The sequence below is a fragment of the Pan paniscus genome, chromosome 6 (genome assembly GCF_029289425.2).
Source record: "Pan paniscus chromosome 6, NHGRI_mPanPan1-v2.0_pri, whole genome shotgun sequence".
NCBI lineage: Eukaryota > Metazoa > Chordata > Mammalia > Primates > Hominidae > Pan > Pan paniscus.
In genome coordinates, this window is record NC_073255.2 from 31,231,282 (window position 1) to 31,245,972 (window position 14,691).

Genomic DNA, 14,691 nt, shown 5'->3' on the forward strand with positions numbered 1-14,691 from the left:
TAACTGCATGGAATTCCAGGGTATGGATATAACAATGTTTAGATGTATGCTATTTCAATCATTACTGCAATGAATATCCTTATAAGTCACATTTGGAAATTTGTGCAAGTATGTTCATAAAATAAATTTTTAGCAGTGGAAATGGAGCTAAAAAGACGTACATTTAAAATGTTGATATATATTGCCAAGCTGATCATCTTACACACCGACTAACAGTATGTGTGCTTAGTTTCCCACTCCAGGCTAACATGACGTTTTATCGTGGAAGACACTTCTAAAGTGTGACAGTGAATTTCCCGCCGATTTCTCTGCATAGCTTTATGGGGAGAGTCCAGTGCTGGGGACAGTGATAAGTTCAGTGAACTGCAGAAGCCAGACTACAGAGTAGTAAGTCCTGTTAGCCAAGATAAAACAATGGTTGAGCTACAAATCACACTGAGAGCAGATGAATTTTGGTAATAACCTATCAACCTGGGAGAATCAGAATTAGAGCACATTAAGTCATGATTCAGCAAATATTTATTGTGAGGTTATAAGCAACTCCTCCACTGAATAAGCCCCTTGAAAGCAGGAGCTTTGGCCTCCACAGAATTGTAGAATGAGGCCTGGTTGAGAGTTGTTTTTATTGTTGGTGTTGTTTGTTTGCTTAATTGGCCACTTCCTGTGTACCATGTGCCTGGCTCTGTGTAAAGCCGGGGATTCAAGATGGCTGACATGTTATTCTTGGTTCCAGGAGCTCCGGGTAGGAGAGAGTGGGATGTAAACCAGTCTGAAAAGTCACATAGTACAGGCAAAGTAAACATTGAGCAACTGACTTGCACGGAGTACATAAATTTCCCCAAAGTTCAATATTTGAGCCGGGTCTTGGAAGATGAGTAGGGAATGATTTCCAGATTAAGGAAGGACTTTTAGACAGAGGAAACCACGATGAAAGAGGTGGAGCTTTGTGGAATGCCCATGTGAATGGCACAGGGGTTGTGTGTCAGGGAGAAAGGAGAGCAGAAGGGCATGTGCTTCCTACTTACACGGTGCCAGGAGTGTAAGGGAGAGACATAGGGAAGGAGTGGGTGTTCCCATTCAGGCTCTATATCTGAATTATAGTGGGGCACTGGTAAGCCATGAACATCCCATAGCTTTAATGTGCCTCATTTGTAAAATGGCTAGATCATTTCTAATATTTTTATCAGCTCAAAAATCTTTTGGCTTTTGAGCCACAGGACTTGAACTTGCCTGAAAGGTTTTTATCTTCCAATCTGCATACTGCAGAGCATTGTGTGATACCTAAGAGTGTTCCTTTACTATGGTAGTAAGGGGCTGCTTATAATTTGCTGGAACTAACAACCAGGGGCACTTACTTGACCTCAAATACTTTATACGCCTTTTGGCAAAACAGCAAAAGAAGTACAAGAAAATAAAAGAAAAGAAGAGAAGAGGATACTAGTAAAAATGAAGAAAAGTGAAAAGCGGGACATAGGAATCTTCTGGTAATTACTCTTTATATGCAGCTGAATCCTATCTCCACTCTTGAAGTTGAACAGACGTTGCTTAAATGGTTTCTCTGAAGTACATTGCAGAGTTGGATGTCAAGTGTCCTCTTTCTTGGGATTCACACGCTGAATGAATTTTATTGGACTTGATAAGCTTGCCATCATGTCCTCCTCTGTGGCAAAGGGAAACATTCTGACTGAGGCAGTGTCTAAAGATAGAGAGAACCCTGGGACCTATTGATTAGAGACCTCCCTTCAAGCTGACACCAGTACTGTTTGAGAATTATTACCAAGCCCACCTTGCCCAAAAGAATGAAGGACTTATTTAAAGTTTGTGCTGACTTTCAGATGAACTATACATAGTTCCCCCAATTTTTAGACTCAGCCTTTTCCAAGTGGTATTTGAGGCTATCTAGAAGCAAACAAAAGAAACACAAACAGATAGCCCATAAGACCAAACATGTGCCATCATAACATCTCTTGTGACCAGTGACTCACCTAAGATGAGGGAGTTTGCTGAATTTATTGAATTATTGAAGAAGGATGCCTTGCCAGCCCTGTCAGTCACTAGAGTCTTGGATTTTACAAAGGAAAGCGAGAGGTCTAAGAGGCTCTGCTAAAACCTCCGAGAGTCAAGCCATCTGTCCCACATTGATATTGGGGATTTCCAAAATAGCTTCCTATGAGATCACCTTGCATGTGGAATCCATGGCAGACACCTCCAGGGGGACTCCTGATGGAACCAAATGTGATATTTTCATTGGCATGGAGCAAGGACTGGCCGGTGAAAACAAATTTCTGATTTCCTCGGAAATTCAAGGGTAGCACAGGGTTACTGATAGTATGACAAGAGAGGGCTCTTACTGTGTGGGTGAGCAGGTGCCAATCCCAAATTACTGTCAGGATTTTGGGGACCTGCCGTCTTTGTTCAGACAGTGGAATTCTTCATCCATGATTCACTCCCAGATACTCCCAGAGTAAAGATTGTTTTGGAAGAATGGTCATTGTGAAAGAGCATATCCCTCTACCAGTATCAAGAGAGCTACTGGCAGAATATGTCATACATATCATTGGGTGTCAGGAAACTTAAGTATTTCTATGTCAGTAAAGACCAGGAGACCCAAAAGTACCCATGTGGAGCCATACGCACCAGATGAAAGTAATGATGGTTGATAGTCCCCAGCTGGCGAGACATTTTCCTGGCCATTTACCAAGATTATTGAAACTAATATCACAGTAGTTGTTTAGTTGATATTTCTGGAGCTATGCTGCAGTTGTGGAGTTTGATTCCTTCTTGGAAAAACTTAGGAAAATATTGGATCAATCAGAATTAGAGTTCCAAAAGTGTTTCTAGGCTTATGATCTTGCAAAGTAACTGGACCGTATCCAGATGCTCAATAAGGACCGATCAAATGAATGAGTGAAGAAGGAAGAAAGGAATGACCTAATATTATATAAACAGTAAAATGGCTCCAGAATTGTTTTTATCTAGTTTGATGGTACCTGTAAACAAGAAGAGAAATGATTGTAAGCCTAAACATGTAGGTGATAGGATTTAACTACTTTTCACCAGAAGTTGTAAAAAGAGAAAACAAAGAAAAAAATGATCAATTTCTAATCTTTCATGTCCTTTGAAAAACACAGTCATAGGAAGATCTCTCAAAGTAAACTGCATTTAATTCTGGAGATGTTATCAATTAACTTGAAATCATAAGTTTTGAATCTAAAGAGATAGCTTTGAATATGTCACATATATACCTAATGAACTGTACTAGTGTCTCAATATTTAAAGCCTGTGAAGCTCCTAACATGGAGGTGGGAATGGAGAAGAAGAGCCCAATAGACACTTGCAAAGGTCATTCCAAGTTTATGAAAAAATCAGATTGTTGAAGTGAAGCAGGAAGTTTCCAAGAAAGAATCAGATTTTCTTTCTACCTGATAAAACACATAACATCTTTGGCAAATGAAATTAAAACTGCACACGAAAGATTGAGTTCCTGTAAAAGTCACTTAACTGGGAAAGACACAACCACATATTTTATACCATGGAGCTGCAGAAAGTTCAGTGTCATATCAAATAATTGTTTTCTCAGCACAAAATGTAAGACATCTTGAGGATGAAATTTCAAGACAGTAAGTTTCATTTGGCATCAACATTTTAGCATCCGATCTTAAGGGACCCCCAAAACTGTAAGACAGAGAAAGCAACTATTAAGTGGCCAATGTAGCTTCTTTAAGAAGCACTGGACATTTCTTTCTTCCTTATTTTTAAAATTTAGATTCAGGGAGTACATGTGCAGGTTTGTTACATGGGTATATTGCAGAAGCACTGGGTATTTCTGTATCTGGTAAATTCAGAGATAGTCTCCCAGTGTACTTTTTTTTTGCAGGTTTAAATATCCCATGATTGAATATACTACTACAATAATTTTCAAAGTGAGGTTAGCAGATTTGATACATCAAGATGCTTGTTCAATTTCAAAGACAAATTTTTCTACCCTTGAAATCAGCAGTAAAACCTCCCTGGGCGATTCTTTTTTTTTTTTTTTTTTTTTGAGACAGAGTCTCGCTCTGTTGCCCAGGCTGGAGGGCAGTGGCGCGATCTCAATTCACTGCAAGCTCCGCCTCCCGGGTTCACGCCATTCTCCTGCCTCAGCCTCCTGAGTAGCTGGGACTACAGGCGCCCGCCACCACGCCCGGCTAATTTTTTGTATTTGTAGTAGAGACGGGGTTTCACCATGTTAGCCAGGATGGTCTAGATTTCCTGGCCTCGTGATTCGCCCGCCTCGGCCTCCCAAAGTGCTGGGATTACAGGCGTGAGCCACTGCTCCTGGCCCCCTGGGCGATTCTTAAGCACATCCAACTTCGAGAACTTTTAGAACTTTGATTAGGGTTGTGATTGTAGATCTAAAGTTCTTGGTTAGTTCCTTTAAATATTGGGAATTATATGCTGGAGGAAGTAGGCATGGTTAAACAAATATTTCTTTTTAAAAATTAAAACAGCCTTATTATTTTTCTCTATAGAAAAATGGTACATGCTCATTATAAAAAAATAAAAAATGTTAGCATATAGAGAAGAGGCCGGGTGCGGTGGCTCACGCCTGTAATCCCAGCACTTTGGGAGGCTGAGGTGGTAGATCACGAGGTCAGGAGTTTGAGACCAGCCTGGCCAACATAGTGAAACCCATCTCTACTAAAAATACAAAAATTAGCTGGGCGTGCTGATGCGTGCCTGTTAAGTCCAGCTGCTTGGGAGGCTGAGACAGAAGAATTGCTTGAACCCGGGAGGTGAAGGTTGCAACGGGCTGAGATCACACCGTTGCACTCCAGCCTGGGTGACAGAGCAAGACTCCGTCTTGAAAAAAATAATAATAAAAAATAAATATATATATATATATATATGAGAAAGTATTTTATATACTCTTTTTAAGATTAGTGATATTAACCCTTTAAAATCATATTTGTTGCTAATATTTTTCTCAGATTGTCATTTGCTTATTTTTTTAACTATAGTTTTTATGAAATAAAATTTTATGAAATAAAATTTATCAATTTACATTTTTATGAAATACAATTTATGAAATAAAATTTTTCTCTTTTCATTTCTGGCCTTTGACTTAAGATAAGAAAGACTGTTACTTCCCTGGGTAATAAAAATCTTCATGTGTTTTTCTCCTATACTTTTCCATTTTTCCAATCTTTATATTTAAAGTGTTGATCCCACTGGAATTTAACGCAGTATAAATAATAAAGCTGGGATCCAGCTCTATTTATTTTGTCCAAATGGCTAGCTAGTTTTTTCAAGATGATTTCTTTTTGTTATGTATGAAGACCATTTCCCATTTCTTGAATAATTTATCTTATTCCCACTGATGTAAAATGCTACTTTGATTATGTACTAAATGTCTAAACATACTGTCTGGCCCTACCATGGCAATTTGGTCAGTCTGTGTATTTCTGTGTCAGCACCATACATTTTAATATCTCATTACTCTTATGTTTAGAATTTTCTTGGCTAGCTATTCTTGAATGTTTATTCTTCCAGATAAGCTTTAGAATTATTTTTCAAAGTTTCAAGAAAGATCCTGTTGGGACTTTCATTAGAATTACATAACTTATACAATATATGTTTACATAAATTTATAAATTAACTTGGGGGAGAATTGGCTTTTTTGCAATTTTGAGTCTCCTTATGTGATAATATAAGAAGAGACATGATTTCTCAAATAGCTCAAAACTTTGTTGAAACCTCCTTCTCTCTCTCTCTCTCTCTGTGTGTGTGTGTGTGTGTGTGTGATCACAAATAGATTTTGCCTGTTTCTTGTAAAGTTTATTTCTGGGAATTTTACAGGGTTTTGTTGGCTTATGATTAACCATATGGTTCTAAGGTATGTGCGTAGACCTATGTGTGGCCTAACATGTAAGCCTGGAGCTAGATTGCTGTGGTTTTAGGGAATTGGTATGTGATAGAAGACTGTGTTTTAGAGATAAACCCAAATGGATCTTTAACGTAGTTTACAAGTTGCCATGAGGCTTTGGATAGATTCTTCTTTCTAAGCTTCTTTTCCCACATGTGTACAATAGGAAATCTTGAAGGGATTTGTAAGCATTGAATTGTCTAACATAGCGCTTAGCAAATAGTGGGTCATCAGATATGGGAGCAGTTTGAAGGCCAAGTCAGTCTCAAAATTCCTTGCAATGTTGAGATTCCTTGATGCTTTCAAAAAAGTATTTATACTTGGCAGAGTTTTAAAAAATGCTTGTAATAAAAGCACTGTTCTAATAGTGCCCTCTCCCCTCCTCTGATGGCATATTTGATGTGACAAAGAGAGCTCATGCAATGACTGTCTTGTTCTGAGCACCATCACTGCTGAAAGGTTTCATCTCAGCCACATCGCAATGGGGGGCCTGGTTCTTTCTTCTTACACTGTTAATTAATGGTCGACTGGGGAATTAGGGGAGGGACTTCAATGTGTTAATGGCTTAGTAAAGTACATCTGAGGCACTCAGACCATTTGGAGTACCCAGTTAAGAATGATTTGCCACGTACAGGAGAGCTGAAAGAAGACGTTCAGGAACATGGGCATTCAGCTAAACCAGTAGTTAGCCCCACACTTTTAACGGCGTAATCGCCAACATAACCATTTCAGCATAATAGCCTTTTAATCCAGAAACAATTACTTTGGATAATAAAATAACACTTTAATTTGCTTGACACAAAATTTGACCTATGTGGATCATATAATGGTGAGGTGAGGGGAAGGGGAGTCTGTTGACTTCTAAATACATTATAAAGCGACAACACATAATATACTTCAGGCCTGGAGTGCTGTAAATGGCTTAGCAGAAAAATAAAATGATCCGGATCAGCTATCGCTTTGGAATTTATGAAATACTTCATTATTTGGGTATTGGTTTCCTTAGGAAGGATAGCTAAACCTTGAAGTTGATGCATGTTGATTAAATTTGTTCATTTTGAACACCTACTATGGGAAGTGCTATGGGTGATACAATCAGTCAGCACACTTTTACTGAGTAAAAGATAATGCTGTTCCCTCAGAGGGTGATGTAAATCACATGTGTTGCTTCACTATAGCAATATCTTTTTTTTTTTTTTTTTTTGAGGTAGGGTCTCACTCTGTCACCCAAGGCTCACTGCAACCTCTGCCTCCCAGGCTTAAACGATCCTCCCACCTCAGCCTCCCGAATAGCTGGGACCACAGGTGCACGCCACCATGCCTTGTTAATTTTTGTATTTTTTGTAGAGATGGGGTTTCACCATGTTGCCCAGGCTGGCCTCGAACTCCTGAGCTCAAGTGATCCTCCTGCCACGGCCTCCCAAAGTGCTGGGATTATAGGCATGAGCCACTGTGCCTGGCTGCGTATCTTTGTATCTAGCTTTTGGCCATTGTTAGCTGCTTCTGTTTTGTTTTTAATTGAATTAATTTTCTTAAACGTTTTCAAATTCTTTTGGGAAGTAGATGAGTTTTAAATCCTAAAAGGTTCCACATATACACCTACTAAGTGGGTGAGTGAAATAGCTAATCTATATTCTTGGTATAGGCGAGGACTCTCGTTTTTTCATTTGGAAGAAGAGCTGGGACCAGGCTTGAGAGACTTGTGCTATATAATATCAGGGATTCCAAAAAGCCTCATCTTGTGCCTGATTCAAAATACTATGCCTACTGTATAGTGGATAGTTAAAATCTGACAATTAATTCCTGTCAGCTAACTACATCTCTCATTAAATTCCAACTGTTTCCTGGGAAGTAGTAAAGGTTACTGGCCATTTACACCTTAGTAAGAATGAATTTATAACAGCTTTCTTAAAGTAAGTAAAGGAGATATTATTAAGTACTAAAAAAAAATGCAGGCTGCTAGCTAAAATAATCTACCAATTTACGATTAAGGATAAGATGGTTTATAAAGTCTTTTCTTGAAAGTAGATTTTGATGTATTAGAGATGGGATCATACTGGATATATAATTTTGTATGTTAATCTTGTTTTGTATTTAACATTATAGCATAGGTATTTTCTCATTAAAAAGTCTTTGATACTATCCCTCTGTTAGGGACTGAATTGTGTTCCCTCCAAAATCCATATGTTGAAGCCCTAAGCACAAATGTGACTGTATTTGGAGATCGTGCCTTTATGGAAGTGATTAAGGTTAAAGGAGGTGATATAGATGGGGCCCTGATTCGACACGATTTGTATCTTTCTAGGAAGAGACACTAGAGAGACACTCAGCTGGAGTGAGAATACACAGGCATCTTCAAGGTAGGAAGAGATTCTTCACCAGAAACTTCCCGTGCTGAGCTTCGATCTGGGACTTCCAGAATCGTCAGAAAGTACATTTCTGTTTATAAATACCAGTCTATGGTATTTTGTTATGGTAGCCTGAGCTGACCAATATACCCTCCAATGGCTGCATACTATTCTGATGAATGCCCTGACTGGAATTATTTTTCTGTTCTCCCACTGTTGGACAGCTATTGGTTTATAACATGGAAGATACTGTTAGGTCTGTGAACTACCCTTTTATAGATGGCTTTGCTTCCTTTTTTCCTTTGGATTTTTGAAAGTTGGGCTTTCCTTCTCTGAGATATGCCTGTGCATAAAAACAGTCATCATTATTAAGGGGGCTTCTTGCCTTTTCAGGATGAGGGGTCTGCAGGTTTAAGTATCCTAGATCAGGGCTGTGCAAACTGTGGTCTCTGGTCTCTGGGCCAGTGCCCGTCTGTGAACAATTTGCTACTGGTCCACAATGAGACAAATACAGAAATCACGAGGAAATATTTAGAACCCTTCATAGCAATTTGACATTGCTGTAGCATCCAAGAAGTGGTCAGGGGATGGTCTTGTAGTGTATAGAACAGATCAGGTCATGAGTTTTACATAGTGGGACTCTGTGGGCATTTTAGGATTCTGATTCAGCCCATGTAAATTGTAGAAAACAAACAACTGGTTCTACACCCGAGATGTACTGAGAAGAGTGGAGGATGCACGAAACTCCTAAAACCTTCAGAGCAAAGAGTGCAAATAGTAGTTAAGGGACAGATATGGTTGAAACTCCAGTGCTGCCTCTTATTTGCTTTGAGACCTTTGCCAGACTACTAAAGCTCACTGTATATTGGTTTCCTCAATTGCAAAAACAGGAGTAACAATAGAATTAACTTCATAATATGATCCTACAGAGAAAGGACTTGGCATATTGCCTGGTATGTATCAAGTGCTCAGTAAATAGAAGCTACCATTACTATGTCACTAAACATCATGCAAGCAGCAGTTTGTGGAAGGGTTCCTTTATTTGTTATTATTGCAAAACCCAAAGCTCTTGAGTGAAGCAGCATTCCCCTCTTTTTATCAGCCTATTTGTGATCCAGGAGCTTGTGTTTGTCTTCTACAGAGGTTGGGACCACATCCCTTGCAGGGCAGCCTGGATTAGAGGTGACAGGCCAGGAAATCACAGACCCTTTGGAGCACCCACTCCACTCCTTCCTGCACTGTCACCAGCTCATCAAAAGCTCTGTTTATCTCACAGTTGCCAGATGTCTATCTTTTTGAGGTTGTCCTGAATTTTATTGCCCTGTCCTGTTTACAGTCCTCATGGGCACACAATGGCCTGAGCCCAGGGAGAAGCTGTATATCCATGACGTGTCCTGTCAACATCCTGGCACACTGGGACCCCCATTCTGCTACTCCTATTGACCCACTCCCTACCTTGCAGGCTTGATGGAGGGGGAGAGCAGAAAGAGGGTCAGAGCTGGTGTTTGAGGATCTGGATTCTTATCCTGGCTCTGCTGCTTATGGCCCCTCAGCCCCAGTGTCCTCATCTGTAGAATGGGGACTGTAACACCAACCTCACTGTGAGTATGGTGACTGAATGAGAGCCGCTGAAAAGTGTTCTAGTGCATAACACATGGAACTTTCTTTCCATCCTGCCAGCACTGATCTTCTCTCTGCCTCTTAGTGCTGTGCTGAGTGTGCAGTAGTCCTCCCTTATCAGCGCTTTCCATGGTTTCAGTTACCCATGGTCAACCTTGGTCCAAATTCCAGAAATAAATAATTCGTAAGTTTTAAATCATGCTTCATTCTGAGTAGCATGATGAAACCTCAAGCTGTCACACTCTGTCCTACCCACGATGGGAATCATCGCTTTGTCCAGGAGAGATGATTGGGGGACCGTAAAATAAGGGTTCCTTGAATCTCATTTTGCCTTATTTCAAGGAACTCTTATTTTACTTACTAATGTCCCCAGAGTGCAGAGCAGTGATGCTGGCATATTCTTGTAGTTGTTCTATTTTATTTTACTTATTGTTGTTAATTTACTATCTTTAATTTATAAATTACTGTGCCTAATTTATAAATTAGACTTTATCATATATATATATATATACAGAAAAAACATAGTATATATAGGGTTGGCTACAATCCCAGGTTTCAGGCATCCACTGGAGGGTCTTGTAACATTTCATCTGAGAATAAGGGGGACTACTCTACAAGGCATTGTACAAAGGGAATTCCTCACTAGAATATATGTTCCATAAAGCCAGAGATTTGTCCATTTTATTTGTTGCTCTATCCCAAGTTCTAGAATAATGCCTGGTGACAGTAGATGCTTTACTGACATATGTTGAACAAATTAATTAAAATGAGTTATACACTCACATTTCTTGATGTCTCCTTTAGGATATTTTCAGCTCTAAGCAACAGAAAACCCTGACTCCAAAGAGGATATTGATTATTCCATAAACCAGAGAAGTCTGGAAGTAGAGAGGTTCTGTGGGTGGTTAGTTTGATGGCCCATAAGCATCATCTCTAGCCCAGGTCCTTCCCACCTTTCCACCCTGTCCTTCTCAGGCTGGTTGCCCTCAGAGTCATAAACAGTTGATGCAGTTCCAGGCATCACATATAGACAGTGACATCAGGTTGAAGCAGAGAGAGACTCTCTCTTCCTTGTGTATCTTTTCAAGAATGTAGAAATCTGTTCCCAAAATCCTCTACTTGATTTTTGTTCGCTTGCCTATTCCTGGTTTAGGCAATCACAAGCTTGGCCCAGTAAGGATTAACCCTGAGTTACGTGTGGGAAAGTTAATACCTAAAAAGATTCTGGCCTTTGTCAAAAAGGAAGAAGAGAGGGCAACCAAGAATGTCAGATCCACCTACTCTTTGGAGTCTTAGAAAAGAAAGAGCCAGGAATGGTGGCTCAGGCCTGTAATCCTAGCATTTTGGGAGGCCAAGGCGGGAGGATTGCTTGAGTCCAGAAGTTTTAGATGAGCCTGGGCAACACAGCAAGACCTCATCTCTACAAAAAAATTAAAAAATTAGCCATGTGTGGTGGTGTGAACCTGTGGTCCCAGCTACTTGGGAGGCTGAGGTGGGAGGATTGCTTGAGCCCAGAAGGTTGAGGCTGCAATGAACCGTGGTCATGCCATGCACTGCAGCCTGGGCAAGAGAGCAAGACTCTGTTTCAAAAAAAAAAAAAAGATTAAGCAAAAATTAAACTTGCTTAATTAAGTATGTGTGTGAATAAGTAAATGTTTATGTTATATGCAAATAAAGAACTGGGAATAATAAGTGTAGAAGGAATTGCATTTTGGGAGTTGGGGGAGAAAATACACCCTTCCCAGCTGCCTGATTCAAGCCCAAATGTATTTAGAGTTGACAACTGGCTAATAAAAGGGGGTGCTTAAATGCAAGATGACGTAGCATAAGTTATATTTGCAGTGCTATAATAGCTTATGGATTAAGTTGGGGATTCAGACCCACCATAACAGTTGCAGAATAATCTCATTAATGCATCTCCTAATTCATTGCATGTACTAGTTCACTTGACCAGGCTAGTTGTTTACTCTGGTCTTTTCAAGGGAGAAATGGTTTACAAAGGAAACAGATAGTCCAAGTAGGAGTACAGGGAATGGGTTAAATGATTTTTAATATTCTGGCTTATCAAACCTCATGTGCAAAACATATCTATTTATTTAATCTAGCCCCTGGAACCTATCCTTGGCATACTTAATGGCCTATGGTTGAAGGCACTACATGCATTTGGAATTAACCACACCAGTATAGTCTAAAATACTTTGAAATGCAAATTCCCTTAATTTGGCCATTACCCTTCCTGCAGTTAGTTTGAATTTCTGAGGTTTTCTGGAATCTCCAGACCTCAGGGTACTTGGTAATCAGACCACAGGAAGCCTGTCCTTGTTTCTGGTGCTGCTACTATGACACTGTTGAGGTTCAGCTGTGGGCCCACATTTAGTGGAACCAGCATATGACACATCAGATGCCAAGCGTGAAGCCTGGGTAACCAGACTGCCTGTGTTCACACCCCAGCTTGGCCAGTGGTTATTTGTGTAAACCTTGGGTAAGATACTATCTCTCCATGCCTCAGTTTCCCATCTGTAAATGGGAATAATAGTAGTACCTACCTTATAGTGTTGTTGTGATAAGTACTTGAATTAGTATACATTAAGTTCCTGAAACAGTGGACAGTACCGTAATATAACATGGTTGGTATTTATTATATTATAAAAATGTTTACTATTTTAATAACATATCATATATATAAATTTGATATAAATAAATTGAATCATACATATTATGATTCAAAGGAATTGTTTAGTCAGTTATGATTAAGTGTGTGGCAAGTTGGCCGGGCACAGTGGCTCATGCCTTCAATCCCAGCACTTTGGGAGGCTGAGGCGGGTGGATCACAAGGATCGAGACCATCCTGGCTAACACGGTGAAACCCCGTCTCTACTAAAAAATATAAAAAAATTAGCCGGGTGTGGTGGTGGGCGCCTGTAGTCCCAGCTACTCGGGAGGCTGAGGCAGGAGAATGGTGTGAACCCGGGAGGCAGAGGTTGCAGTTAGCCAAGATCACACCACTGCACTCTAGCCTGGGTGACAGAGTGAGACTCCGTGTCAAGAAAACCCAAAAAAACCCAAAAAAGCCCGTGGCAAGTCACTTTCTTTCCAGGTCCCTAGAAATGCAACATTTTTTTCAATGCCCAGGGAAGTTTTGCCCAGCTTGCCTCTAATACAGCAGCCATATTGTAGCAGAGGCATTGTTTTATGGGTTGCAACATTTAAATAAAAACTTATTAATTAACTACTCAATTCCTTCTGAGGCAGTTTGCAATGGTTTTATTTCAATGTATACTGAAGGGCATTCTCACTTCTGCCTCCCACTGTGTTAAACATAACAGATATTGAATATACACTTATAGCATTGAACTAAGATAAAAATGTTTGTTTAGGCTTGAACCTAGTTGACTTAACTTCTATCATTTGTTTAGAAATTGTCATTTCTTTGCTTTAAGAGCTGGAAAAATTGCACTAAATAGCAACCTATTTAGACATTTTAAAATACAATTCTTCTGCATGAATTATCCCTATAGAGGTCCGGATGTGTCTGAGTTTGCCAATGAATCGAGTCACACTCTATTTGTGTTGATGGATTCCAGGCTTTAACACTCTAAGGCTGTTCTTCTAATGTAGGTGTGTGTCACATGTTGTGTTATTATCCACATAGTTCTGAGCAGTGTGAATCATATGGATATTGGAGAGGTACTTTTTTTTATCTCCTATATTCAAGCTGGGAGTGAAGGGAAAGCAACTTACTTGCTGTCAGTTCCTGGAATTTTTTCTACCCATGCAAGCAGTAGGGCATTGTCTCAATTTATGTTCTACTATTGATGGAGCCCCTACCCTGAACTTTCTGGGAAAAGCCAGGAGCTTACTCCTAGGAAGACATCAGGATGAAGGCTCATGACCAGCTTAACATGGCTCTCTGGCATTTCTATGAATCAATCCTTTTATTGACCCCAACCAGGGCGAATTTGAAAGCAGGATCCTTTCAAAGCCCTGGCCCCAAGTTATAGTGCACCCAATTTCTGACTTTATATTCCTATCTGTTGTAGACTTTCCATGCTTTCCTATAGTGCTTATCACAAAATCAGTTGTCCTTTGTGTTTCTTTTCCTGAGTATTTGCAGGAATGAGTCAGATCTTGCTTGTAATATATGGGGAGCCTGGAGGAAAATGGTGTTACTTTACGAGCCAGCCAACAATTCCTTTCAGGGAGGAGACTGCCTGCCACCTTAACGGAAGCATTTGGCTATGAAGATAAGGCCCTCAGGAGATAGCCTGGACAGTCTGGAGCTAGACTGAGAGAGAGCACACTACTCTGTGGAAGATGTTTACAGGAATTTGGGGGCGGGTGGAGAGCAGAAGAGAAATAAGAGAGGAGAGGGTTGAAGTGAGTGAGAAGGCAAGATGGCGGCAGACCCTGGGACCTAATGAGAGCCTTAAGCAGATGGAAAGACTGCGCTTCACGAAAACTGAGGGGTTTTCTGGGGGTGGAGGGATAAATCAAGTAAAAGGGTTACATTCAAAATCTAGGTTGGCATGGGGCAGCTATGGGAGACGAGAGACAAGTGAGGTCAAGAATCCAGCCAAAAGAAGCCACTGGAGATAGGGAAGTGACCATGAGAATATAAGCTGTCAGGAATTCTCAGACATCTAGGGGAAGACATTGGCCCTTCACAGGATGTGGGAAGGAGGCTTCAGCCAGTTTTTGTTTAAACCTCAAAGCAGAGAGTGATCTCAGCTGATAGCTGTATTATACATTTGTAGCAGGAAAAAAAGCGTTTTTGAGTTAACACATTTTTGGAATACTGTTACAGAGATGAATGAAACC